The sequence below is a fragment of the Ursus maritimus genome, unplaced genomic scaffold (genome assembly GCF_017311325.1).
Source record: "Ursus maritimus isolate PB19 unplaced genomic scaffold, ASM1731132v1 scaffold_32, whole genome shotgun sequence".
NCBI lineage: Eukaryota > Metazoa > Chordata > Mammalia > Carnivora > Ursidae > Ursus > Ursus maritimus.
Genome location: NW_024425786.1, coordinates 20,365,251 through 20,390,756, shown reverse-complemented (window position 1 = coordinate 20,390,756; position 25,506 = coordinate 20,365,251). Strand labels below are relative to the sequence as shown.

The following is a 25,506-nucleotide window of genomic DNA, read 5'->3' as shown; positions in this document are numbered from 1 at the left end:
AGCATCATTGTTCTTCAAGCTTTCGAGATCAAAGCACTCCTCCTTTTAGGTGAAGAAACCCCGAGGGTGCAGGGAGGAGAAGGGACTTGCCCAAGGTCACCCAGAGGCCAGGCCAGTACTCAAACCCAGGTCCTCTGGCTCTCAGGTGCAGGTTTCTGACACTCGGCCTGCATCACGTTTCTAATCCTCCCGGGGCTTCATTTTCAGGCAGAAGACCAAAACAGTTTCCAACAATGTATTATCAGAACTTGGGGGGTTAATTCTGCCTCTCCTGCCAGATCTGGAAAAGCCCCAAATCCAACCTCCCTCCATCTACCCCCATTTCATAAACAAGCAAACCGAGACCCCAAAAGCAGAAGGGGCCTCCTCAAGGTCACACCACTCCGGTGCTTGAGCTGAGACTGGATTCCATGTCAAGTTCTTCGAAGAAAAATTAAACATCACCAACTAATCCATTCATTCAACAAAGGTTTTTGTGTGTGTGTGTGTGTGTGTTTTTGTGTGTTTGTTTTTGTTTTTGTTTTTTGAGAGCCTAATAATGCCAGGCTCTATGCTGGTTGCTAAGAAAATCAGGGTAAAAAAGACAGTCCGAGCTGGTAGGGATATGAGGGGGCTCCTGGGCAGGAAATGGTCTGCATCTCGATCCGGGTACCAGCTACATGGGTGTGTCCAGTTTGTGGAATTTCCGGAGCTGTGGATTTTGGTACGCGCGCTCTTCTGAATGTATATTTCAATTAAAATAATTTTTTAGAAGACAGTCACCAGCCTTGAGCTTATAGGCTACGGTACAGTAGAGGAGGCGAGGTGGTACCTCGTTACACCAATAATTGCTTATACAATTGTGACGAGCGCTACAATAAAAGCAGAGGGTGCTCAGGGCTGTGGAGTAGCCCCGAGCTCGTGCGGGGGTAGTCAGGGAAGGCTTCTCAAAGGAAGTGAGAGGATAAGCTGAACTGTACAGAATGAGCAGGAATGGTTCTCAACCCTTACCTTACACGGCCCGAAAATTAATTCAAGATGGGGCGCCTGGCTGGCTCAGCGGTAGAGCGTGCGACTCTTGATCTCAGGGTCGCGAGTTCGAGCCCACATCGGGTGTAGAGCTTACTTAAAAAAATAATAATTCAGGATGAATCATGAACCTTCATGTGAAAGCTAACACTATAAAGCTTCTAGAAAAAGATGTATGGGAGTATCTTCATGATCTCGGGATAGGCAAAAATTTCTTAGGCATCAAACACACTAAACATGAAACAGAATCGTCAGGGGGCGGGGAGAAGCGTTCAAGACGGAGAAAACAACGTGTGAAGGCCCAGAGGAAAGAAGGGGCGAGGTACGTTAGAAGAACTGAGAAAAGGCCAGAAGAAGGGAAGGCAGGGAGAGAGCGAAGTGTGAGAGAATCCAAGAGGGGGTAAGGGTCTGAGGAGCCGGGGTGTTATAGGCTGGGTTAGGAACTGAGAGTTTATCCTGAGGGTACTAGGCAGTCAGAGAAGGTTTTTTAAGTTTCCTTTTTCCTTTTTTCTTTCTTTCTTTTTTTTTTAAATTTAAATCATCTCTACACCTAATGTGGGGCTCGAACTCACGACTCTGAGATCAAGAGTCTCACGTTCTCTGGAGCAAGCCAGGCCGGGCGTCCCAAGAGAAGGGTTTTTAGTAGAGGGAGCTGCAGGAGCAGCAACTGAAGCAACAGTTACGGATAATGTGACCTTCACCTGCCTTCGCAAAATCAGGTATTATCTTCTTTGATGTGCCCAGGGCTGCAAGGTATGGCCTATGCAGAACCACGAATAAAAGGAAACACCCCCCTTTCTCCCTGCTCAGCAACCAGACAAAGCCAGGCTTGGATTTTGCTTTCTTGCAAATCAAGATGTAGCTTTACGACTTGAAAAGTCACTTAATCCGGGTGCCAGGATGAGGCAGGGTGTTGCAGGCGGGGACTTGGGCTGTGGGGCCCTGTCCTGCCACACCCAGCCCTGGTCTTAGAGGAGCTGGAGTCTGCCAGTTCCTACCCACACTCCAGCTCTTGCTATAGCCCCACCTCACCCCTGCTCAGCACCTGGACCGTCTCACATCCTCTCCCTTCTCTCCCACCCTTGGAGGACTAAAGGTTCTCACCAGGAAGAGCCCAGAGGTCAGGAGTTTCCTTCGCCCCCTCCCACACCCACACACATCAATATACCCAGGACCAGGGCCCCACGGAGTCCAGCTGTCTCAGCACTCAGGCCTTCTCCCTGCAAGGTGCTCACTGAGGCACTGAAAGTGGTGACTCCACTCAATTCAACCAACATTTACTGAGCACCTGCTGCATGCCAGGCAGGCGCTTGCGTAAAAGGGTATTATTCCTCCTCTCCAGGAATTCTTGGGGTAATGGGGGAAAGAGAGAGCAAAATATACAAGCGCTTTATAGAGGAGCAAAGTGCGAGTGAGTATAGAAAGTGAGACTGACTTCACCTGCGGAACAGGGTGTGAATATCAAGGAAAATTCCTCTAAGAGGTGACATTTGAGCTGGGTCATAAAGAACAAGTAAAACCGACAGTGAGAAAAGTTCTTGGTGACAGAGGAAAGTATAAGAATTATAGTGACCATTGGGGATGTCAGATACTGTGCTCGGCACCTTCTGGATTCATTTACTCCTTACAATGACTCTATGAAGTAGGTATTAGAATTACGCCCATTTTCTAGATGGAGCAACTGAGGCTTAGAGAGGGGAAGTGATTTGTTTACAAACTCTCATGGCTGTACATGGCAGAACCAAGACTTGAACCCAGGTCTCTCTGCTTCCATGCTCTTAACTTTTACTATAGAGAGTGGCTTGGGCAAAGGACATGCGGAGGAGGGGGCAGGGGGTAAGACTAGAGGGGTGGTGGCAGAAGCCTTGGTGAGGAGTATGGGCTTTATCCAGAGAGCCATGGGGCCATGGAAGGTTCACTAGTGAAGGAGGGCAAAGAGGGATAGCACTCACACTCGGCTTTTTATACTGAGTGCCTACTTTGAAGGAGGAGAATTTAGAGACAGAGAAACTCGTGCAGGAGTTGTACAAAAATCCAAGAAAAGGGCGCCTGGCTGGCTCAGTCAGTAGAGCACGTGACTCTTGCTCTCGGGGTCATGAGTTCAAACCCCACATTGGGTATAGAGCTTACTTTAAAAAAATCCAAGAAAGAGACGAGGGTTGAAGGATGGAGAAGAGGAGGTGCCCTGGGGAGAAACCAAGCAGAACTTGGGGATGAAATGGAAGGAGTAGTCAAAGATGACATCTGGGCTTTTCTGGCCCATGTGTGCGCTCCAGAGGGAAGCCCAATAATTGGTCTTTAACAATTTATTGGGCACCCCATCCCCCCACCATGGCTCAGCTCCACCCTTGGCACCTGCAAAACTCACTCCTGGAAGGTGCTTTATTCTTCTCCAAAATGTGTATTCATCACCTGTTGGAGTTTTCATTCACCAGTATACGCCGAGCACCTGCTGTTTGCTGGATGTTCTCGGAGCTGGGGGTAAGCAGGGAATAAGCTAAACCCGCCTTATTAGCGGGGTAATAGTGATCACCTGGGGTCTGGATTTGAATCCTGGTTCTGCAACTCCTTTGTGCTCAGTCCTGGTCGAGCCTCCAGCTGGCCGTGACTTCAGGGAAGTCACTGAACCGCTCCCCGAATCAGTTTGCTCATCTGTAAGATGGGGGAAGCGACAGTGCCTGCCACAGGGATTCCGTGGGTTAGTACATGGAAAGTCTCTGGTGCTGGGTAGGCGTTCGGTGTCAGCTATTACTCGAGTTCACATTTTAGTGGGGAGACAGGTCCAATTACACAATTAATTATTTAATTACCACAGTGATAAATACCCTGAAGGAGCGTGCAGTCTGGAGGGGAGGGAAGGCTCCCCAGAGCGAGGGACGGTCCCGCGGAGCCGAGCCCAGTGAGCTGGGGCTGGCCAGGTGAAGCAGGAGGGAAGGAGGGAAGGTCAGGTGAGGCAGAGGGGTCTGTGAGTAGGCAGAAGGAGGTGCCGAGGGGTCCGTATTTCTGGAACTTAACCTCTTTGGAGCCTCCACACAATGCTGAGAAGTAGGTCAGGCAGATACTCTGCTCCCATTTTCTAGAAAGGGCACTAAGGCCCAGAGAGGAGCAGCGACTTAGCTGCTCAGTAACCAAGCCTCCTGGTTGATGCCCTGCCCGCACAGATCCAGGAGCTGGAGAGCACAGGCCTGAGAAGAGGCCTTTGTCCCCGTGCCCACTGGGGTGGGAGCAGTAGGAGCTGAGCTGCAGCTGGTGACCAGCGGCTGTGGCGGCCAGAGCTGCATTCCTTCCCCAGCCCGCAGAGCAAGTCCAGGCTCATGGCAGGGGCCCGGAACGTTCTTTTTTGTCTTAAAAAAGAAAAAAAAAAAGGAAAAAAGAAAGAAGAGAAAAGCACTTTAGTCAACATGAAGTCTTGACTTCAAAGGACACAGCTCCCAACGGTCTCCCCGAACCCTGGGTCTCTCCAACTCCCTGGGGTAAGTCCCCAGGCAGCCAAGTTTCTGGGAAAGGGAATGAGGCCTGGACTTGGAGTCCAAAGACTTTGTGGTGAGCCCGGCTCAGCCTCCAACTTGCTGTGTGACCTCGGGCAGGCCGGCAGCCCTCTCTGGGCCGGCGTGTCCCCAGCCAAACAGGGAGGGGAGGGTTGGATGACATCAGGTGGGGTGGGGAGTCCAGCAACCGGCCCCAGCCAGCTGCAGCCGCTTTGCTGCCCTTCAAGTCTGAGGCACTGGGGCCTCGGGGGTCCGGAAGCTGGGGACAGGCAGCCTTTCATCTCTGCTGGCCCAGGGTCGCTGCAGGTTGGCAGGCCCCACATCCCGAGATCGCGTTTCAGGCTGGAAGGGGCCTTCCTGTGACCTCAGCCGGCCAGCCCTGCCCCTGCCCCCCTCCTCCCCATTCTCACCAGAGGGAAGCAGGCAGCATCCCGCCCAAGGTCACCGACCAGCAAGTGGCTGTCCTTCGGCCTGCCCTTCCCTCCCACCCGAGCCAGCACCCCCCCCACCCCCAGCCCGGCCTCCCACAGTAAAGCCTCAGGTCTCCTGGGCCATTAGGAATCTGCCAGGCGAGGCGTGGTCTTCTTCCTCTCTCTCGTTTCTTGGCTTGTTTTCCCGGTTCTCCAACAGCCGCCTCCTGCAGAAGCCTCCGGGTGCGTGTACGGGAACATTTTTCTTTAAAAAAAAAAAAAAAAGAAAGAAAGAAAGAAAGAAAGAGAGAGAAATGCAGCCACGGTTTGGGTAAAAAAGCAACCAACTCCTTAATCCTTCCCTGTAACCCCGGGCTCCTCGGCCGGGCTGGCCCAGCCACGAGGAAGGAAGGCCCTGCTGGGCAGAGGCTGGCCTTGTCCCCGGCCCCGCTCTCCTGCAGGCTTTGGTCTGACTTCTGGAGCCCGGAGGACACAGCCGCGGGGCTCAGCGGGGCTGGGAAAGCGCGGGCGGCCGAAGGGGCTCGGGGCCTCTGCCCACTCGGCCGCCTTCTCGGGAGCTTAGAGGGGAGCGTTTTCCAGCCCTCGCCATGGCCTCTCCCCCCGTGCTCACTCCTTTATTCTTCTGTCTTAGGGATCACCGGCCTCTTCGTGGCAAGTAGCCCGACGCCACCTCCCACCTCAGCGCCTCCTCGTCCAGCACAGGGCTTGGCTCCTTCCACTCCGCGCCTTTGTCCCTCCAGGCCCCACGGTAGGGTGGCACTCGGTGTCCCTGCCTCGTCTCGCTCTGCCCTCCGATCCCTTAATTATCTGTTGCAGCCCCAGCACCTGGGTCAGTGCTGGAAACCTAGTAGGTACACGGTGTCTCTGGACTAAATGGATTCAAACCAGAAATAGGTCTCGAGAGATATTCAGAGTGAGCTCGCAAAAGGGACATGGGATTATGGCGCATCCCAGTCGCAGCCCTTCCCTGCCTCCCCGGCTCCCTGAGAATCCAGTCCGATTCTCTATTGCCGCCTCTTCCCTCTTGCCAGCTCTCATCAAAGGATTTCCTTTTTCCCCAAAGTGCCATCTTTTCTCTTGCCTCTGGGCCTTTGCATGTGAAATTCCCTCTGCCTTCCACACCCTTCTCCACCTCTCACCTGGATGACTCCCTCTGGCCTGTCACCCTGTCAGATTACCCAACGAGCAGAGCGGGCACGTGTTTAGGGCACCAGCAAAGCAGGGACACTAAAAAAATATACATGTATTATTTTTTAAAAATATTATTTATTTACTTATTAGAGAGAGAGAGCATGAGGAGGGAGAGTGGCAGGGGGACAAGCAGACTCCCCGCTGAACGGGGCTCCCTCCCAGGACCCTGAGATCATGACTGGAGCCGAAGACAGGTGTTTACCTGACTGAGCCACCCAGATGCCCCAAAATATGATTTTAAAACACTAATTTGATGTTTGATAATTAAAAAAAATTAAATAGCACTCATGAGAAAACTTAGAACTTTATTGGGGTTCCTTACTCTTATTTTAGAGTTAGCGTAGTTTCTGTGTTGAATTCATACATGGGCTGGGGTGGCAGTAGGTGACTTCACCTGGCTTTGCTCTTTGAGACTCTTGGCCTAGACATCAGCTACCCCCCCAGGAGCTTTCACGGACCCCTTGACAGGTTTAGGATTCTTTTTTGTAGTGTCAAATCTCCTCTGGGTTTTTCTTTAATATGGATATTTTTGCTTTACTTGTTGCTTTCTATCCCCCCACACCAAGTCTGGAAGCATCTTCGGGGCCCAGTTGATATCTTTCCGCCTCTATACCTGCAGCGTATAGTACAGGGCCTGGCATAGAACTGACCCCAGGTATGGGGTCTAGCCTTTATTATCCGGACCTCTTTGCAAGGTCTGCACTACACGTCATATTCTTTTTTTTTTTTTTTAAGATTTTATTTATTTATTTATTTGATAGAGAAAGCACAAGCAGGGGGAGTGGCAGGCAGAGGGAGAGGGAGAAGCAGGCTCCCAGCTGAGCAAGGAGCCCATGCAGGGCTCCATTCCAGAACTCTGGGATCATGACCTGAGCTGAAGGCAGACGTTTAACTGACTGAGCCACCCAGGGACCCCTACACGTCATAATCTAGTTCTTACTTTATAAGCCTATCTGAGGAACTCCTACTCACCCTTCAATGCCCTGCTCAAATGACCCCTCCTCTATGAACCTGCCTAGGCCCTCAGTTGTGTTAGGTTGAGCCTAAGCTTTTGTGAGCTCACAGCTCCTGCTGCAATTGATGTCTCCCTCTTTTATTGTAATTTTTATGTATGTAGGGGCTCCTGGGTGGCTCAGTCGGTTAAGCACCTGCCTGCAGCTCAGGTCATGCTCCCAGAGTCCTGGGATCGAGCCCCACAGCATCTGGCTCCCTGCTCAGCGGGGAGCCTGCATCTCCCTCTCCCTCTGCCACTCCCCCTGCCTGTGCTCTCTCTCTCTCTCAAATAAATAAATTTAAAAAATCTTAAAAACAAAAAAAAATTTTTTATGTATGTATTTTCTCCCTCACCAGATTGGGAGCTGCTGAAAAACAGAGACTCGGTGGATGGGTCACCGGTCCCTGGTGCCCTGCTTTGGCCTGGCCAGAGGTGAGAGCAGTATATGCTCTTTGAATGAACAGCCTGGAAGATGTCAAGAAGGAGGGAAAATTCAGGCAAGATTTTGAATGTGGGGGAAGAATACCATGTACTCGCTGAGGGCACAGAGTCAGTGCAGATGAAAAATCACAGTAACAATACTCCTGGCAACCAGTACTGAGCGCGCCGTAGTGTGGCGGCTAAGAACGGAGACGAAGCTCTGCCTCTTACTGGCTGCGTGACCTCGGACAAGGTATATCATCTCTCTGTGCCTCAGTTTCCTCATCTGTCAACAGGGGAGAGTAATGGTACCTACGTTACTGGGAATTCATGGGCTAGCATCTGCAAGGTGCTGAGAGCCGTGCCGGGCACATGGGTGCTTGTGAGTTTGCTCCATCGCCAAGTACCTCGGTTGTGCCAGGCATTGTCACCTGGCACCTTGCTTAGCCCTCACAGCAGCCTGAGAGCCAGCGTTGTTGTGTCCTTTTACCAAGAAATGAGGTGTGTGGGGGCCAGAGGTTCTTGCGAAGGCCATTCACTGCGTAAGGGACAGGAATGGGCTTTGAACCCAGGTCTCTCTGGCCTGCCGCCCACCCATGTTCCTTGACTGTGGCACCTGCCTGCAGGAGGAGGGGGAGGAAGAGAAGATGGCACAGTGGGAAGGCAGGGAGGCTTCCCTGAGCTGGGGCCTCCGGAGCAGAGCGGCAGGCGTTTTTCTAGAGCTTTCATTTCCGTCTGCCTCTTCTGAGCAGGTGAAAAACCCCACAGAGGGCCCTTCACAGAGTCCTCCCCCTTTTCCTCCCCCTCCTGATGCTGCCTCATCCCCCCACGCTGGGAGGGGGGAGGTCAGGCATGCAGCGTGGGAGATGTAGGGGAGGGGAGTGAGGAGGTAGGGGAGCATCATTCCAGATCCTTTCCCTCCAGCACCCGCCTTTCCCCACCACAGGCGCTCCGGGAGGAGAGAGCATTCCAGGTGGAAGGCACGGCAAATGCAAAGGCTGTGGATTAAGGATGTGGAGGCGGGGAAAGCCTGCGAGCTTGGCTGGAACCGAGGTTCGGGGCCCCCTGGGATTGCTCAGTGGAGAAGAACTTGTTTGACGAGAGGGAGAGAGAGAGAGAGGGAGAGAGAGGGGGAGAGAAAGATATGCAGTGGACCCAGCAAGAGCTGAGGATGCTAGAGGTAGGGTAGGGGCTTCAGACTCTCCTGGGCCCTGAACACAGTGGTCTCCATCCTCTTCCCCTCACACAGGGGTGGTGAAGAGGGGGGTCTGTGATTCTTCATGGTCCCTGTGCTTTGTTTCTTCCCCTAGAATCCCTTAGCACACTGGGCTCTGCCAGCGCTGGACCGGGAATTGCCTCATGGCTTTTTATGGATCCCCTCAATGTGTTTTCCTCCCCAGCTCTACAGGATCAGTATTATTCACGCCATTTCATAGATGAGAAAACTGAGGCTCCGCCAGGTTTTGTAACTTGCTCAAGGTCACACAGGGTGTAATAGGCGGATCTGGACTCAAACCCAGGACTTCTTCTAGAGATGGCAATTTTGCCGGCTGTACCGGTTTAGGCTGCTTTCCCCGGGGTGTTTGCCATCCCCATAGCAACAGTGAGCGGCCCGCCTATGCTGAGAGCGCTTCATAGTTGATGCAGGCCTTATTTTTTCTGCTTTTCACAACAGCCCTGTAGGCAGAGCTGCTATCATGCCTATTTCATAGATAAGGAAACTGAGGCTCAGACAGGGGGTGTGAGTTGGCCAAGACTGTTGGGACTTGGACCCCATTCCAGGGACTCTAAATGTCTTTTTGCTTTCCCGTGCAGAGGAAGAGGGTCTGTTCCCTGCTCTAATCTGCCTCAGGGGGCAGGGAACAAACAGGCGGGGGTTACTTTTCAGAATTGGTGGGAAAGGAACAGGCTTGGCCTTCAGAACCTGGGACTCAGCTACTGGCAGTGGATAATTTCATCCTTCCAGGTGATAGGTCTAACTGCTTGGGTAGAAGAGAGAGGGTTTACCCTCAAGAGCAGTAAGCCCACTCATGTTCAGAGGCTGGGTTCAAATTCCAGCTGTGCTGCTTGCTGACTGGGTGGTCTTGAGCAAGTCATTTCACCTCTTTGTGCTTCCTTGATCTCATTTGTAAAATGATGGTAATGACAGGACCTCACTCACAGGACTACTAGGAGGATTTATGAGTTAATGCATGACAGCATTTAGCATGCGTTTGACACATAGGAAATGCTCGGTGTTAGTGCTTACTAATATCACTATTAAAGTGTTCAGCACCATCCCCTCAGAAAGCAACTCGTCTATGTCCATTGCCTAAAAGGAGGTTGCCAGACAACCTTCGAGCAAAACTCCAGAATCTTACCTAGGACGGGCGGTAATGCTGATATCAACAATAATAATTAATTAATTAATTAATAATTATTCTAATTATACATAAATATACAATTATTAATTAATAAAATAACTATTATTTAATTACTAATAAAGTTACTGTTAGAGTCAATGACAATATATTAAAGTTAACATTCAACAGCTGCTTACTATATGTGCCAATCTCTGTGCTAAGCACTTTGCATTTATTATCTCCTTTAACTTTCACAGATCTGGGAGATAAAAACAATTATGATTCCCATTTTATGGATAAGGAAACTGAGGCTCAGAGAGGTGAAGTCACTTGCTCAAGGTCGCACTGCTAGGAAGTGCTGTAGCTGTGATTTGAATCCAGGCTCGCCTGGCTTCCAAGTCTTCCCCAACAATGAAGGTCAGAAGTCAACTTGCCCAGTGTATAGACGCTTGCATCAGCTCTCAAACTTATCTGCTGGATCTGCAGCCTCAGGCTCACCTCCCTCTCTGCTGGGAAGACTGAGCACTTTTTATGGAATGCCTTCTATGTGCCGGAACGCTTTAGACGAGTTCCACATTGAATCCTCACCCCCACCCTGTGACACTTTATCATTATCCCAATTTCTTAGAAAAGGAGATGAGGCACAGAGAGGTGTGGTGACTGGTCAAGGTCACACAGTCTGAGGTGAGATGGCAGAGCCAGGATTCAAACCCTGGGTTGGCCTCAAAGCTTGCATTCAGGGCCTACTGGCCTACCGGGAAAGTACACAGACCCTTGGAAATGAGCCTCACTTTCAAAGCCGGGTGCCCTCCCCTGTACGACCTCATTTGTTTAGGCCCCTGCATGAGCTCTGCCCTCCCTCCCTATTGCCACCTATCCCAATAGGCCTGGATGCCTTTCTCTTGGCCTGCAGTGCTTCTTCCAAACACCTGCTGCCTAGTTAACCCCCATTCACCAACTCGTCCTGAGATACCTCTTTGGGAAGCCTCCTCTGGCCCCACCCCATCCCAACATTCACTGTCATAAACACCTTGTACTTTGCCTTCTTGTTCCTTATCACAGTTTCTAACTCTGTTTTGATTCGTGTGGTCATTGGTTTTATGACTTACTTCCTCGCTAAACTGTAAGCTCCTTGAGGGTCTGTTTTGCCCACCCTTGTAGCTGTACCGCTGGCAGGCTGCCTACCCATAGTCAGCGCTTAATAATTTTTTTTTTTTAAGTAAACCCTACACCCAACATGGGTCTCAAACTCACTGACTCTGATATCAAGAGTCATATGCTCTACCGACTGTGCCAGCCAGGCGCCCCGGTGCTTAATAATTTTTTATTGGATAGATGAATCCATGAATGAATAGACAGCTACCAGGTACTTTACACACATGACTCACGCACAATTAACTCATTGAATCCTCACAATTGCCCTGTTGTCCCCATTTTGTTTTATTTTTAATTTTTTAATTTTCATTTTTTTAGCACTGATGTATATATATACACACATATATATGTATGTATATGATTTTATTTATTTATTTGACAGAGACAGAGAAAGAGCACAAGCAGGGGGGACCTCAGACAGATGGAGACGGAGAAGCAGGCTCCCTGCTGAGCAAGGGGCCCCATGCAGGGCTAGATCCCGGGACCCCCAGATCACAACCTGAGCTGGAGGTAGATGCTTAACCAACAGAGCCACCCAGCCGCCCCTATGTGTGTATATGTGTGTGTGTGTGTGTGTGTGTGTGTGTGTGTGTGTATTAGCAGTGATGTCTCTTGTCCCTATTTTATTTTTAAAAGATTTTATTTATATATTTGAGAGAGAGCATGCTCCAGAGAGCACACCAGTGGGGGGAGGGGCAGAGGCAGAGGGAGAAGCAGACTCCCCACTGAGCAGGGAGCCCCATGCAAGGATAAATCCCAGGACCCCCAGATTATGACCTGAGCTGAAGGCAGATGCCTAGCCAATTGAGTCATCCAGGTGCCCTGTTGTCCCCATTTTAGAGAAGACATAGGTGAGGCTCGGAGAGCTAGAAAGTGGTGGAGCTTGGATTCAATTTCAGGTCAGGCTGACCCAAAGCCACTGACTTCTGCATAGCACCTGCTGCCTCCCAGCACCCAATGGCCACAGTCACGATTTAAATAGTCGTTGGTTGTCAGACCACACGTCCTCATTTGAGCCTGGAGGTCACTGACTCAGACAGCACTGAGGCTCTTTCAGCACCACGCACTTGGTGGTCTCTGCCCTTCTAAAGTCTTACGCTGCTCCCCCTCCCACTCCCGTCTTGTCCTCCTTCCTTTCGAGAGAGGGAAAAGGACTAGGAATTACAGCCAAGGCAGCCCTTCTGGGAAAAACAATCCTGCAATGAAAAGAGCCCTGTTCTGAGAGCAGAGAGACCTGGATTTAAGTCTTGGCAGGGAGGCAGCCCTGCTGAGGGCCCACAATGGTGTCACTGCCCCTCTGTGTCCTTGTTTGGGATTCTGTCTGGGTTGCTGACCCACCTGCCAACCCCTACTCACCTCCGGATTCCTAGCACCCTAGAAACAGCTGAGGCCTATGGTGACCAGAGAGAGGAGAACTGTCCTGGTACTCTCAAGACACTCCCTGGAATGCTAAAGGGTTGGTGGAGGAACTTCTTTCTCAGGGGGTACCAGGCCTGGAAGGAGAAACACAGAAGTGGAAGACAAAAGATACAAGTTTGAGTCCTACGGTTGTTTCAAATTCCCTGGATGACCCAGGGTAAGTCATGGAGTTTTCAATGTTCTCGCCTGCAAAACTAAGACAACATCCGCCTTACAGCGTTGCTCTAGAGAACTTAATGAGATTTTTGCTAACTTGTGAATTTGTCAAATGGTATCCAGCTGCAGCCTTTTATAATCAACAAGGCGCACATATCCCCAACTCAGGCGTGTAGCCTCAACAAACCGCCAGGACAGGAGGCAGACATGACTGCTCCTATCCTGCAGGAGGACAAACTGAGACCCAGATAAGTTCAGGAAGTCGTCTGAGGTCGCAGAATGAGGTGGCGGCTGACCAGGGTCTCGCTCGCCTGACCCTGGCCTTTCAGAACCAGCTCCCAGTCCCAGGACCCCAGACCTCGCCCCGGAAGAATCATTCACCGGTGGGCTGGAGCCTATGACTCATTCTCCCCACCCTACTTTCGGTCGGGCCTGAGACGGGGAGAGAAGGGACAAAACTATCTGCAACTTGAGGGGTGTCCATAGAAAGTTCATGGGTTTGGTCCCGTCCTTCTACCAAAAATCCTTGTCCTTTGAACTCTACCAAGACGAATCCATCTTTCAATACACTTTGTACGAGTTTGTACACTTTCTCAGGTGGTATTTTCCTACCCTGAATTCAGGAGTTGATTCGGCTTAATCTCCACCCCCACTTCACTTGGTTTGCCCTCCCGCTGTTTACTCCGATTGCGGAAGTACCTCGGGTGGAGTTCCCCAGACGGTACACTTGAGTACGTCTTTTGCGTAGCTATTTAACTGGCACTCCACTCAGGCCAATGGAATGCCCGAAAGCCCCAGGAGGGTGGGGCAGAGAGCCAATCAGGGCCGTTGGCGGGGTGTGGCCGCGTCCCAGGGCGGGGAATCGCGTAATGGCGGACGCGGGCCGGGTGAACGCGGCTGGGGGCGTAGCGCGCTGAGGGGGGTCTGGCTCTGGCATCCCGGGAGGCCGCCCGCGGGAACAGTCCGCGTGCGGAGAAGGGTGACTGGCCGGCCCCTCTATCGCTGAGGGAGACCGCGCGAGACCAGGTGAGCAACAAGTCCCCCGGGCGGGCCCCGCCGTGAAGCGCCGGGCCCGGCCGCGCCGCCACCCCCACCCCCTGCCCTGAGCCTTGCTGGGTCCCGGGGGAGTGGGTGGCGCGCCTCCTGCCGCGGACTGGCCGTGGCCCGGCTAGTGGTCAGCGCGGGGTGGCCTCACGCTACACTCCCCTGCCCAGGGAGGAGGTGTCCTGGAGATCCCCATGGACACTTGGAGGGGCCCGCGAATCTGTGAGGCTGCGAAAGTGCCCCCAACCTGACCTGGCGCTGCCACTAACTCGCCGTGTGACTTTGGGCAAGTCACTGCCTTCTCTGGGCCTCAGTTTCCCTATTTGTAAAACGAAGGCTTTGCAGGCAGTTGTACATGAGTTGGATCTCAGATGGTTTCGGAGATCTTGGGCAGGGTCTTCCCCAGTTTCCATCTCTGGGCCATGAAGGAATTGTAGTGCTCTTTGAGATCCCTGGCCTGCTAAGTCGAGGAGTGGCGGAGAGAACTGTGTGTACGTGCGTGTGTGTGCCTATGTATGTATGTGTACAGGATGGTTCTACAGGGTAAGGTGGAGAGTTGGCTAAAGGGGCTCTTCCGTGAAGGCTCTGGAAGGCCCCCAGACTATGATGAGTTGGACTCCGGTTGTCTTGGTCCTCTAGGATCCTAGAGCCTCTGAGCCGGCAAAGTTTTATACACCGGTGCTCCATAGCATTAGAGGAGAGGAAAGCATCCTTGGAACCTCTTGGGGCAATGATTGACATTTAGGCCGGAAAGAATTCAGGAGGGTTAGGAGTAGGAGGAGGGCATTTATGGTGCGCCTACTATGTGCCAGCCCTTGTTTAGGCTTATCGTCTTACTTAATTTTTACAGCCGCTGTTGAGAATTTACGCATAAGGAAACTGAGTTTCAGAGAAATGAAGTAACTTGTCCAAGGTCACACGGTGAGGTACAGAGCTTACCAACCATAAGATGGTTTCCTCTGAGAATCACCAGACAAGGGGGAAGTCATTGTCCACTTCAAAGAAGTTTGCTTTGTCACAAATGGGGGGAGGGGTCTGGTCCCAGACACTTGAATTGACCTCTGGCATGGGGACGGCTGGACCTTGATCTCTGGATGGCTAATTATAAGTGCATTCCCTTTCTGCAGTCTGAGAGTTGGAAAGGACCATTTCTAAATTGTAATTGTAAAAGTTACTTTGAAGTGTGTCAGAACCTCAAAGAACTCAGTTTGACTCTTGACTGGGTGGCTTGTGAAGTTCACCAACTGTTGGTGTATAGACTTGACTCTTGGTTCAGAGGGGTGCCAGCCCAGTAACTTTTTCTCCTCCCTAAGAAGGCTAAATTTTCTTGGGATGAGAGAACTTTCCCATTTGTTCAGATTTCTTTAGATTCCTGGAAGGAAAGGTCTGAACCTTACCCTGCCTCTGATGAAGCATAATGTTCCTTCCTTTCTTTGTGTTCCCTGTTATCTGACTTCTAGATGACTGAGGATTGTGGACCTGGAATCAGAGACTAGTAGTTGGATACGATAAATTGTAGCCCTTAATTTTTCCAGGCCTCAGCTCTTGGTTAATCAAAATGGTAGGACCGGCAGTGTGTATTGTTCTCATATGTCAATGGTAGGGAAGAAAATTGGAAGAGGAAGTTGCTGAGAAAGAGGGCGTTTCTTAGCAGTGGAGCCAATATGTATTTCTTTGTTTGAAATTCTAAAACCAGAAAAGCAGCAACTGAAGGAGGAAGGAAGGAAGGAAAGAACTGTGAAACTCTTCTTCCAGTCCAAATATTTGAACTTTAAGAGCTGTCACTGTCCGAGGCCCTGCTTTCACAGAAAAAGTCAATTGTAATTTGTTCAAAGTTGAGAAATTGTACTTTTATTATTTATTTATTTATTTATTTATTTATTTATTTATTTATTTTTATTTATTTATTTAAGATAGAGAGAGCACAAGCAGAGGGAGCTGCAAGCAGAGGGAGAAGCAGGCTTCCCGCTGAGCGAGGAGCCGGATGCGGGAAGATAGAGCACAAGCAGAGGGAGCTGCAAGCAGAGGGAGAAGCAGGCTTCCCGCTGAGCGAGGAGCCGGATATGGGACTCGATCGGAGGACCCTGGGATCATGACCTGAGCCAAAGGCAGAGGCTTAACCAACTGAGCCACCCAGGCATCCCTAGAATGATAATTTTAGATATGAAACCCTCTGAGATAAATTTCTTAAAAATAGAACATTTCTTATTTACCAGTGGATGGTTCTCTCTCAACTTAGTTGCCAATTGCAGTCTTTTGGTCTATCTTAACTGCGATTTAAATTAGTGAATTTCAATCTAAGAAGAATTGATCTAGATACTGGATGATGCAAATTATCACCATCACTTGAAAAAACACATAATGGTGTGTTTGAGTTTTGACATTTGTCAAAAGTCTTTTTAATGCTTCATTTTACAGGATTGTATGTGTGAATAGTTGTTAAGGCATTGAATATATTGTATCTGAAGATGTACCTTCATTCTCTATATTAGTTATATTTTCTGTATAAGATTTAGTCTTAATTAGCATACCAGTCCATAGTACCTTGGGGCCAAAAAAAAGAAAAACCACAACAGTTCTTGGGATATTTTTTGAATATAGAATTTTTGGGATTTTAGAAAAGGAATATGGTACATATACTGTGTGTTACGTAACATCCCAGACAGGTCAGGGGCAGCACCTTGTAATCAAACACATTACCATTTCTGTAGTAAAATGTCAGAATGTTCACACCAACTGGTATAAATAAATACTATAAATAGCCTCATGTCATTTCATGTCAGGTTTTGCCACCAAGTGAATAATGAAAAACTTGTTTTTACAGCCTTTTAGATTTTGGAATTGAAGTTAAGGGATTGTGGATAAATGAATAAAACTTACATGGGTCCATATAAGTTTGGATAAAAGTTATATGATGACAAGGACAATTACAAGGAAAAATATTGTAAGCCAAGCTAATTTCAAAGCTATGGGTCCTAAACACAGTAGTGCATAGAAGACACTTTTATTCCGTGTGCTGCTTTATGTACATTCTTCCTTAAGTACCCAAATTTACCTCTTAATACCCGCCTTGTTCCCTGTTTTATATTTTTGAATGGCACTCTACCCCACTTTTTAATTTTAATTAATTTTTACTATTTTTTTCCTACATCTCTTTTTAAAAAAGTTATTTATAGGATCTTGTGCTCACCAGTTTTTGTGTAACATTGAAGAGAATTATACCTTTTTCTGTATAATTCAGAGAAAGACTAATCAGGTGAGGATCTGTAGATTAATGTTTGCAGAATTTAAAGCTCATGCTGTCTTCAGGGTGGTCTTTAGTATGAGGTTATCACTGCTGGGTAGGATTTAGGTTGAAAAAAGATTTCTTTTTAAAGTAAGCTCTGTGCCCAGTGTGGGGCTTGAATTCAAAACCCCAAGAATAAGAGTTGCATCCTGTACCAACTGAAAAGTTTTTATTTTTTGGAACTAGCTGGCTCAGTCAGTAGAGAATGTGATGCTTGATCTTGGGGGTGTGTGAGTTCAAGCCCCACTTTGGGTGTAGAGTTTATTTAACAATATTTTTTATTTTTAATTTTTGAAGCTTCCACAATTTGAATATCTTGGTAAGAAGTTTACTAAAATATATTTAACTTAGAGTATTTTTATTTTAAGTGTATGCTATATGAGAAATTCGAATTTACCAGCCTTATTAATTTGGGTGATTTCTTTAACTGGCCAGGTCCTCTAGGAGCAAATTAAACAACAACAACAACACAACTCTGTTCTTTACTCTTGTTGGACACTTCAGCTATAGAGTGAGGTAGATTGGTGGTGTTGGAGGTTGAAGAATTATTTCTTCTCTTTGAAAGAGGCCCCATGGGACACCTGGGTGGCTCAGTCGGTTGAGTGTCTGCCTTCGGCTTGGATCATGATCCCAGGACCCTTCGGGCTCCTTGCTCAGTGAGGAGCCTGCTTCTCTTTCTGCCCCTCTCCCTGCTTGTGCTTGCTCGCTCGTTCTCTCTTTCTGACAAATAAGTAAATAAAAATCTTAAAAAAAAAAAAAAAAAAAAGGAGAAGCCCCATGACAGCATGAATTTGAGAGATTCTGGCCTTCAGGATACCCTGTAGCCTCCTGATTTGTGGGCCTCAATTCATCCTCCTACTGGGGGTGTCTCCATAGTTCCTGAGAATGGTGCTTCTACTGTCTGGGATGTAGAAGGGGTATAGAAGAGCATATCAGCAGTTGCAGGTGGATTCGGTGTACGACGGACTAGGCAATAGGAGCAGTTCTTATCCAGAGTACCCCAGTTTCTCCTCTTTTATAAACACTGATAGTATTGCAAAAGGACTACAGTTGGTGGACTAACATCCTTTTCCACATTACTCTGTTGTGACTCTGGATAAGCTCTTCAAGGCAAGAACTGTGTCTTGTACTTCTTTGGTATTCTGTAATGCATCAAACTTGCTTGCATTAAAATTTACCATTAAAATATATCCGTGGGCTCCTGGGTGGCTCAGGTGATCAAGCATCTGTCTTCCCGCTCAGGTCATGATCCCAGGGTCCTGGGATCGAGTCTCATATTGGGCTCTCTGCTCAACGGGGAGTCTGCTTCTCCCTCTCACTCTCTCTGTGCCCCCCCCCCAAGTAAATAAATAAAATCTTAAAAAAAAATAAATAAAACATCTTCATATCTGGGTTGGGATCTCTGATGTCAGTATACAACCAGGGTTGAGAACCATTGATACAAGCATATTGTAAGTGCTCAATAAATATATATTGGTTACTTTTTTTGTTTTTTAGAGTTTATTATTATTTTAGAGAGAGTGAGTGTGGGGGGAGGGAGAGGAGCAGAGGGAGAGGAACAAGCAGACTCCACGCTGAGCATGGAGCCTGGTGCACAGGGCTTGTCCCCACAGCCCTGAGATCATGACCCGAGCTGAAACCAAGAGTCAGATACTTTAACCAGCTGAGCCACCCAGGTGCCCCTGTATGTTGGTTACTTTGCTGCTGGTCCTGGCATGCAGTGGGTAGGGTGGAAGAGGACGCGGAATTTTTCATACAGTAAATAGCCTTTTTTTTTTTTTTTTAAGAGATGGTGAGGGCAGGAAGGGGCGGAGGGGGGAGAGCATGAGTGGGGAAGTGGGGGAGCCGGGTTGGGCAGAGGAAGAGGGAGAAGCAGACTCCACAATGAGCAGGGAGTCTGATGGACCCTGAGACCATGACCCAAGCTAAAGGCAGATGCCTAACCAACTCAGCCACCCAGGCGCCCCAGAAAGAAAGAATCTTAAGCAGGCTCCATGCCCAGTGCTGAGCCCAATGCAGGGCTCGATCTTACAACCCTGAGGTCATGACCTGAGCTGAAATCAAAGGTGGGATGCTTAACCAACTGAGCCATCCAAGCGCCCCAGCAAAATAGCTTTCCAAGATACCGACACAGTTGGCAGATCTGGACCTGTAGTTAGTTTGTTGCTAGTTAGTTATTCTGCCATGATTTTGTGACTTATGCAGGATTAGACAGAGTCTGTGTCTACAGGCAACTGAAAGTTTTGTTTATTTCTGGGGTAGTGGTTTTACTGAGTAAGACTGATTAGGGTGACAGTTGCTTAATTGAGAATAGGTACAAATGCAATAATTGTTTGGGATTTGGGTGAGAGAAGGGGGCTGCTGGGCACCAGTGATGCCAAGGGGTAAAATGAAAGGTTTAATTTGACTGGGTCTCCAACACACAACACAATGTATGGAACAAAATTGGTGTTCTATAGCTTTTTGTTGACTGAGGAAATGAATGGTTCTTTGTTTGGAAAGAGGCTTATAAGCTGTGAAATAAGGCACTTCCTACTTTTCTGAACTGAGCTATAAGATGTCATCTCTTCCACGAAGCCTTCCCGGGAAAAATTGAGTGACTCCTTTGTATGTTTCTCTCTCTTTTTTTTTTTTTTTTAAGATTTTATTTATTTGAGAGAGAGTGCTTGCATGAGAGAGCTCTTGAGTAGGGGGAGGGGCAAAAAGAGAGGGAGAAGCTGACTCCCCGCTGAGCAGGAACCCGACCTAACCGGGGGCTTGATCCCAGGATCCTGGATCATGACCTGAGCCAAAGGCAGACGCTTAACTTCACTCTAACTGAGCCACCCAGGCGCCCCTGTTTTCTCCCTTGTTAAAATATTCATCAGATTGTCAAATCTGATATTAGACAAATTACAAAACTCTTCTCCCTGCCTGATCATGAGCTTCTTAAGAGCAGGACTCAGTTGTTCATTTTTGTTATGACTGGTGCTCAAGACACAATAAAGGCTTAGTAGATGCTAATAATGCTTAAATCATGGCCTCTGTCTTCTAATTTATTCTTGTAGGTTTTGCTTTTCTTCCAGTTCATGGTCTTTTCAGTTCAGATCAGTAAACATTTATTGAGTGTCTTCTGAGAGGTAGGACTTTCTTACGACTTGGGGTAAGGTTTCTCAACCTTGACACTATTAACATTTTGGGTGGGATAATCTGTCATTGTGGAGGGCTGTCCTGTGTGTTCTGGGATGTTTAGCAGCGTCCCTGGTCTTTACTCAGTACCCATTAGTACCCTCTTCTCACTAGCTCTGACAACCAAAAATGTCTCCAGATATTGTGAAATGTCTCCCAAGGGGCATAGTTGCCCCCTGTTGAGAACTACTATATCGAGGATAGGGGTGGAGGAATCACAGAGGGAAGTAAGTGTAAATATTCTTAGGTATACACTCTCCTTTTATTCCTTCTTTCTAGTTATACAATCTCTTGTTTATGACTTTTGGATAAGAAAGAAAAATGAGGGGACGCCTGGGTGGCTCAGTTGGTTAAGCATCTGCCTTCGGCTCAGGTTGTGATCCTAGGGTCCTGGGATGGAGCCCTGCATTGTGGTCCTTGCTGAGCGGGGAGCCTGCTTCTCCCTTTGCCTGCCACTCCCCTTGCTTGTGTGCTCTCTCTCTCTCTCTGACAAACAAATAAAATCTTTAGGGGCGCCTAGGTAGCTCTATCTTTCTCTCAAATAAATAAATAAAATCTTAAAAAAAAAAAAAGAAAGAAAAGAATGAAGGAAACCAGGAAGTGACAGCCTTAAAATAGCCCTATTATTTTCTTTTTCTGTTCAAATTTTATTTTATTTGGTTTAAATATATTAGAGCAGTACAGATAGATAGCTGAATTATTTATGCAGATCTATGTAAATTTAGTTTCTACCACTGATTAGTGGAGTAAAGGACTACTAGACTCTTACTACCTTGCATGAAAGATTTTCTCAGAAAAGCTCATAGCTGAAAAGTTTAACACCTAGAGAAAAATCAGCATTGGTTTTATAGAAAACTTGCCAGGACTTGTCAGGATTCTTCTTTGGTAATTTTTGATTATCAAAATAAATTTTGATATCAAAATTTTGATTATCAAAATATTGTCAAAATTATCAAAAAAGCCCTGCATAGGTACTTTATAACTCTTAAAAAATTATGTTTAGCTAATGGGCGTGTTTTTCTAAGCTCAGATTTTTTTGTGGTAGGTAGATTGGTCAAGGCAATGGTTCTTGGTCCCTTGGGGCATTCATAAAGTGATTACAAGTTAGTAGTAACATTTGGGGACTTCTCCCTCCTTTGACCAATCCTCCACAATATAACATTATAATCATTCGTGTCTTAGTCACCATTACAGTGATGTTGAATGAGTTTTTTCCTGTTCCATTTGAAGTTGTGAATGGTACTCTGGAGAATTCAAATGTATAGTTATGAATGGTATCTCAGAATAGTTACCATTTATGCAAATGAAACACACTTCTTAACTTAGAAACCAAACAGAATTGAATTAGAAAAGAGAAGAATAGAAACAAGAATTGTTGAATGCTTGCAGAGGAAATAATGTTCAGATATAGAAATATCTCAGAAAAATTTGCTCTTCATGATTTCTGCATGCCAATAAAGAAAAATAGTTTGAGATTGATGGGAGAGGCTATTAAACTTTGCCTATAATATTACTTTTCAAGCTGTTTTTCTTTTCTGGTAAAATATGGGAGTCTGAGGCATACTCTCTTAGTTGTAAGATTAATTCCAGTTGAACAGAAGTAAGTTTCTTATTTTTAGAATATAGAAGCCCTTTTGAAAAGAAGCAGTGGTTCAGCTTAGTTCCAATTTGAGTGAATATGCGTGTATGTATGCACACATACATATATACACATGTATGATGTGACTTATGGTGATATTTAAAGTTTGTAATTGGCATAGTAAAATAACAATTCTTTTACTCTCAAGTATTCAAAAGTGAGACCTTTTTCTTCTCTGATTATGCCATCGTTGTAACAAGTACTAAAAAGCAGTCTAAAAAGCTTTCTCTCTTTTTTAAAAATTTTATTTATTTATTTATTCATTCATTTATTTATTTATTTATTAAAGATTTTATTTATTTATTCGACAGAGATAGAGACAGCCAGCGAGAGAGGGAACACAAGCAGGGGGAGTGGGAGAGGAAGAAGCAGGCTCATAGCGGAGGAGCCTGATGTGGGGCTCGATCCCATAACGCTGGGATCACGCCCTGAGCCGAAGGCAGACGCCTAACCGCTGTGCCACCCAGGCGCCCCTATTTATTTATTTTTGAGAGAGAGAGCAAGCACAAGCAGGGGGATGGGCAGAGGGAGAAGCAGACTCCCTGCTGAGCGGGGAGCCCTATGCAGGACTCGATCCCGGGACCCTGGAATCATGACCTGAGCTGAAGGCAGACCCTTAACTTAACCAACTGAGCCACTCAGGTGCCCCTAAAAAGCTTTCTCTTAAATCATATCTTGAGAAATTGTGTTTAACTCTGTAGAAGGAGGTCTTAGGTCATGTGTATTGTTGTACCTTTCCGTTCACAATTGAGAACTTTAAATTTGCCTTTGTAGAATATTGATAGTCCTTATAGAATAGTATTCTTGATACCAAAGTCATTTGTGGAATTGGGAGAAGTAGAACAATTTTGCCCCTTCTTTACTTTTAAAACTCCTTTAGCATTCATTTGCATTGAAAAATTGCAAAGCGCTGTGCTCCCACTTTGGTATATACCGTTAAGGTCACTCCCCAGCACTTGAGATAAGTTATATTGTGTTAGTAGCTATATTTTACGGGTAAACAAGCTCAGAGAGGTTAAGTAACTTCCTTAAAGTCACTCAACTAATAAATAGCAAATTTGAGTTGAACACCTTTTCCCCCTTCATTGTACTCTATAGCCTCTATCTATCTATCTATCTATCTATCTATCTATCTATCTGAAGTATAGTTGACGCACAATGTTACATTAGTTTCAGGTGGACAACATAATGATTTGATAACTTAATGCTCACTACAAGTATAGCTACCTTCTGTCATCATAACAGGGCCATTGCAATACAGTTGACTATATTCCCTACGTTGTACCTTTCATCCCTGTGACTTAACACATTCCATAACTAGAAGCCTGTACCTCTCACTCACCTTCACCCATCTTGCCCATCCTCCCAGCCCTCTGTCCTTTATTTCTACTTTTTAAATTAATTAATTATTTTTATTAATATTATTTTTTATTATTTATTTGTCAGAGAGAGAGCGCGCACAGGCAGGGAGAGTGGCAGGCAGAGGGAGAAACAGGCTCCCTGCTGAGCAGGGAGCCTGACTGGGGACTCGATCTCAGGACCCTGAGGTCATACCTGAGCTGAAGGCTGATGTTTAACTGACTGAGCCGCCGAGGCATCCCTATTTTTAATTAAAAAAAAAAAAGATTTTATTTATTTATTTGGTAGAGAGAGAGCAGAGAGAGAGAGAGAGTGCTTGCATGCACACGGGGGGGGGGACAGAGGGAGAGGGAGAAGCAGGCTCCGCAATGAGTACAGAGCCCAAAGGGGCTTGATCCCAGGACCCTGAGATCATGACCTGAGCCAGGCTCAAGAGTCGTATGCTTAACTGACTGAGACACCCAGGGGCCCCTTTCATTTACTTTTTTTAGTGAGATTTTTTTCTTTTTTTGAATTTAATCAGATTTTGTAATTTTTTTCTCTTTTTATTTGCATTTATTCTGTGCAGAATTTACTCCTGGGCCATGAGTTTTTGTTTCTTCAGTTTCTTCTGGGATATCTATTTCTTTTTCTTTTTTTTTTTTTTTTAAGATTTTATTTATTTATTTGACAGAGAGACAGCCAGTGAGAGAGGGAACACGCGGAGGAGCCTGATGTGGGGCTCGATCCCAGAATGCTGGGATCACGCCCTGAGCCAAAGGCAGACGCTTAAAGACTGCGCCACCCAGGCGCCCCTGGGATATCTTTTTCTTTTGTTCAACCTCCTCTTCTGGTTTAGGAACAATCTGCTCTTTTTCAAAAAGTAAAAGAGATGTGGCAGGGAGAGCTCATGTATGGGTTAACCTGACCATGAGCCCTATACGTTCTACGCTGCATTTTGGGGCCTTTTTCACCTGGATGTGCTCAATGACCAGAGAACTGACATCTAAACCCTTAAGTTCAGCGTTATTCTCTGCATTTTTAAGCATGTGCAGTAAGATTTCAGCACTCTTCTTGGGCCGCCGACCCTGTGTCCAGCCCCACTGTTTGGCCCCGGGGACACCGACCGGCTCCATCATTGTAGTGACGGAATGGCGCACACTGCCTCTGCAAAATGACATCTTTCAGATACTTGGTGGCTTTTCGGATATGCATACCCCTGATGGCCTGAGCAGTTTCACGTGTGTTCTTAAAGTGAACACAAAGATTTGAATCTTTTGATTTTCATGATTTCATAGGGTTTTCTGGGTCAAGCGAATAGCTAACCATCTTCAGAGGTCCCCTCAGGCCACTGAGGGGAAGAGGAAGCCAGATTTTGTATTTTTTAAAAAAGATTTTATTTGACAGAGAGAGCAAGCACAAGCAGGGGGAGTGGCAGGAAGAGGTATAGAGAGAAGCAGGCTCCCTGCAGAGCAGGTGGAGCCCGATGTAGGACTCCATCTCAGGACCTGGGATCATGACCTGAGCCGAAGTCAGTTGCTTGGCCAACTGAGCCACCCAGGTGCCCTAATCAGATTTTTTAATGGTACAGTTTACATACTGTGAAATGGACAGAAACGCAAGTCTATAATTAGATGAGTTTTGATAAGTGTAAACATATGTGTAGCCAACACCTCAGTCAAGAGATAGAACATTTCTTGGGGCGCCTGGGTGGCACAGCGGTTAGGCGTCTGCCTTCGGCTCAGGGCGTGATCCCGGCGTTATGGGATCGAGTCCCACATCAGGCTCCTCTGCTGGGAGCCTGCTTCTTCCTCTCCCACTCCCCCTGCTTGTGTTCCCTCTCTCGCTGGCTGTCTCTATCTCTGTCAAATAAATAAATAAATAAAAATCTTAAAAAAAAAAAAAAAAAAAAACATTTCCATAACCTTCCAATGTTCCTGTCACACACCCTTCCAGTCAGTCCCCACTGTCTTAGAGGCAGCCAGTGTTCTGATTTCTGTCCTTACAAATTAATTTTGCCTGTTTTTGACTACTACCATATGCATTCTTTTGTGTCTGAATTCTCCTGTTCAGTATAAAATTTTTGAGATTCATCCACATTGATGTGTATATCAGTATGAACCCAGGTCTTTTGATGCATATCTAGAGTTCTTTCCAACAAACTGCAGCTCCTCTAATTTGCTTAATTTACATGACATCCTTTTTTTTTTTTTTTGCTTTGGTATTTGCATGTAATTTACTTCCCTTTTCTAATACCTTAGATTTATTTGTTTTTAAAATCTCTTTGAAATTACAGAAGTAATACATGCTCGTTGCAGCAAATTACACAATCAGAAGTGAATAAAGAGTGAAAGTTACCTTAGATTTATTTTTATTTCTGCCTTTTTCCAATTATGAAAATGAGTGCCCTTTGTAAAAAAAATTTTT

General features: G+C 46.9%; 1 protein-coding gene, 1 long non-coding RNA gene and 1 pseudogene across 5 annotated transcripts in view; 2 read left to right on the top strand and 1 right to left on the bottom strand.

Annotated features, from left to right (window-relative positions):
* The first annotated feature begins 3,482 nt into the window (after positions 1–3,482).
* Positions 3,483–10,948, top strand: LOC121099791. Of its 2 annotated transcripts, none has more exons than XR_005831532.1 (4): positions 3,483–5,149; positions 5,559–5,675; positions 7,469–7,785; positions 8,479–10,948. It is a non-coding gene; the product is annotated as an uncharacterized LOC121099791 (long non-coding RNA). The 2 variants fall into 2 exon arrangements; XR_005831531.1 differs by lacking the exon at positions 3,483–5,149 and adding an exon at positions 5,197–5,237.
* A 1,558-nt stretch (positions 10,949–12,506) lies between these two features.
* On the bottom strand, positions 12,507–24,479 carry LOC103666759 (annotated as a pseudogene).
* Positions 13,421–25,506, top strand: part of WASF2 (WASP family member 2) — a 72,238-nt gene continuing 60,152 nt past the window's right edge. For 2 of the 3 annotated variants that reach the window (XM_040619091.1, XM_040619090.1), the window contains exon 1: positions 13,421–13,630. The gene's annotated coding sequence lies outside the window, so the exon portion shown is untranslated. The remainder of the gene's footprint in view (positions 13,631–25,506) is intronic. The other variant, XM_040619089.1, reaches the window with a different exon arrangement.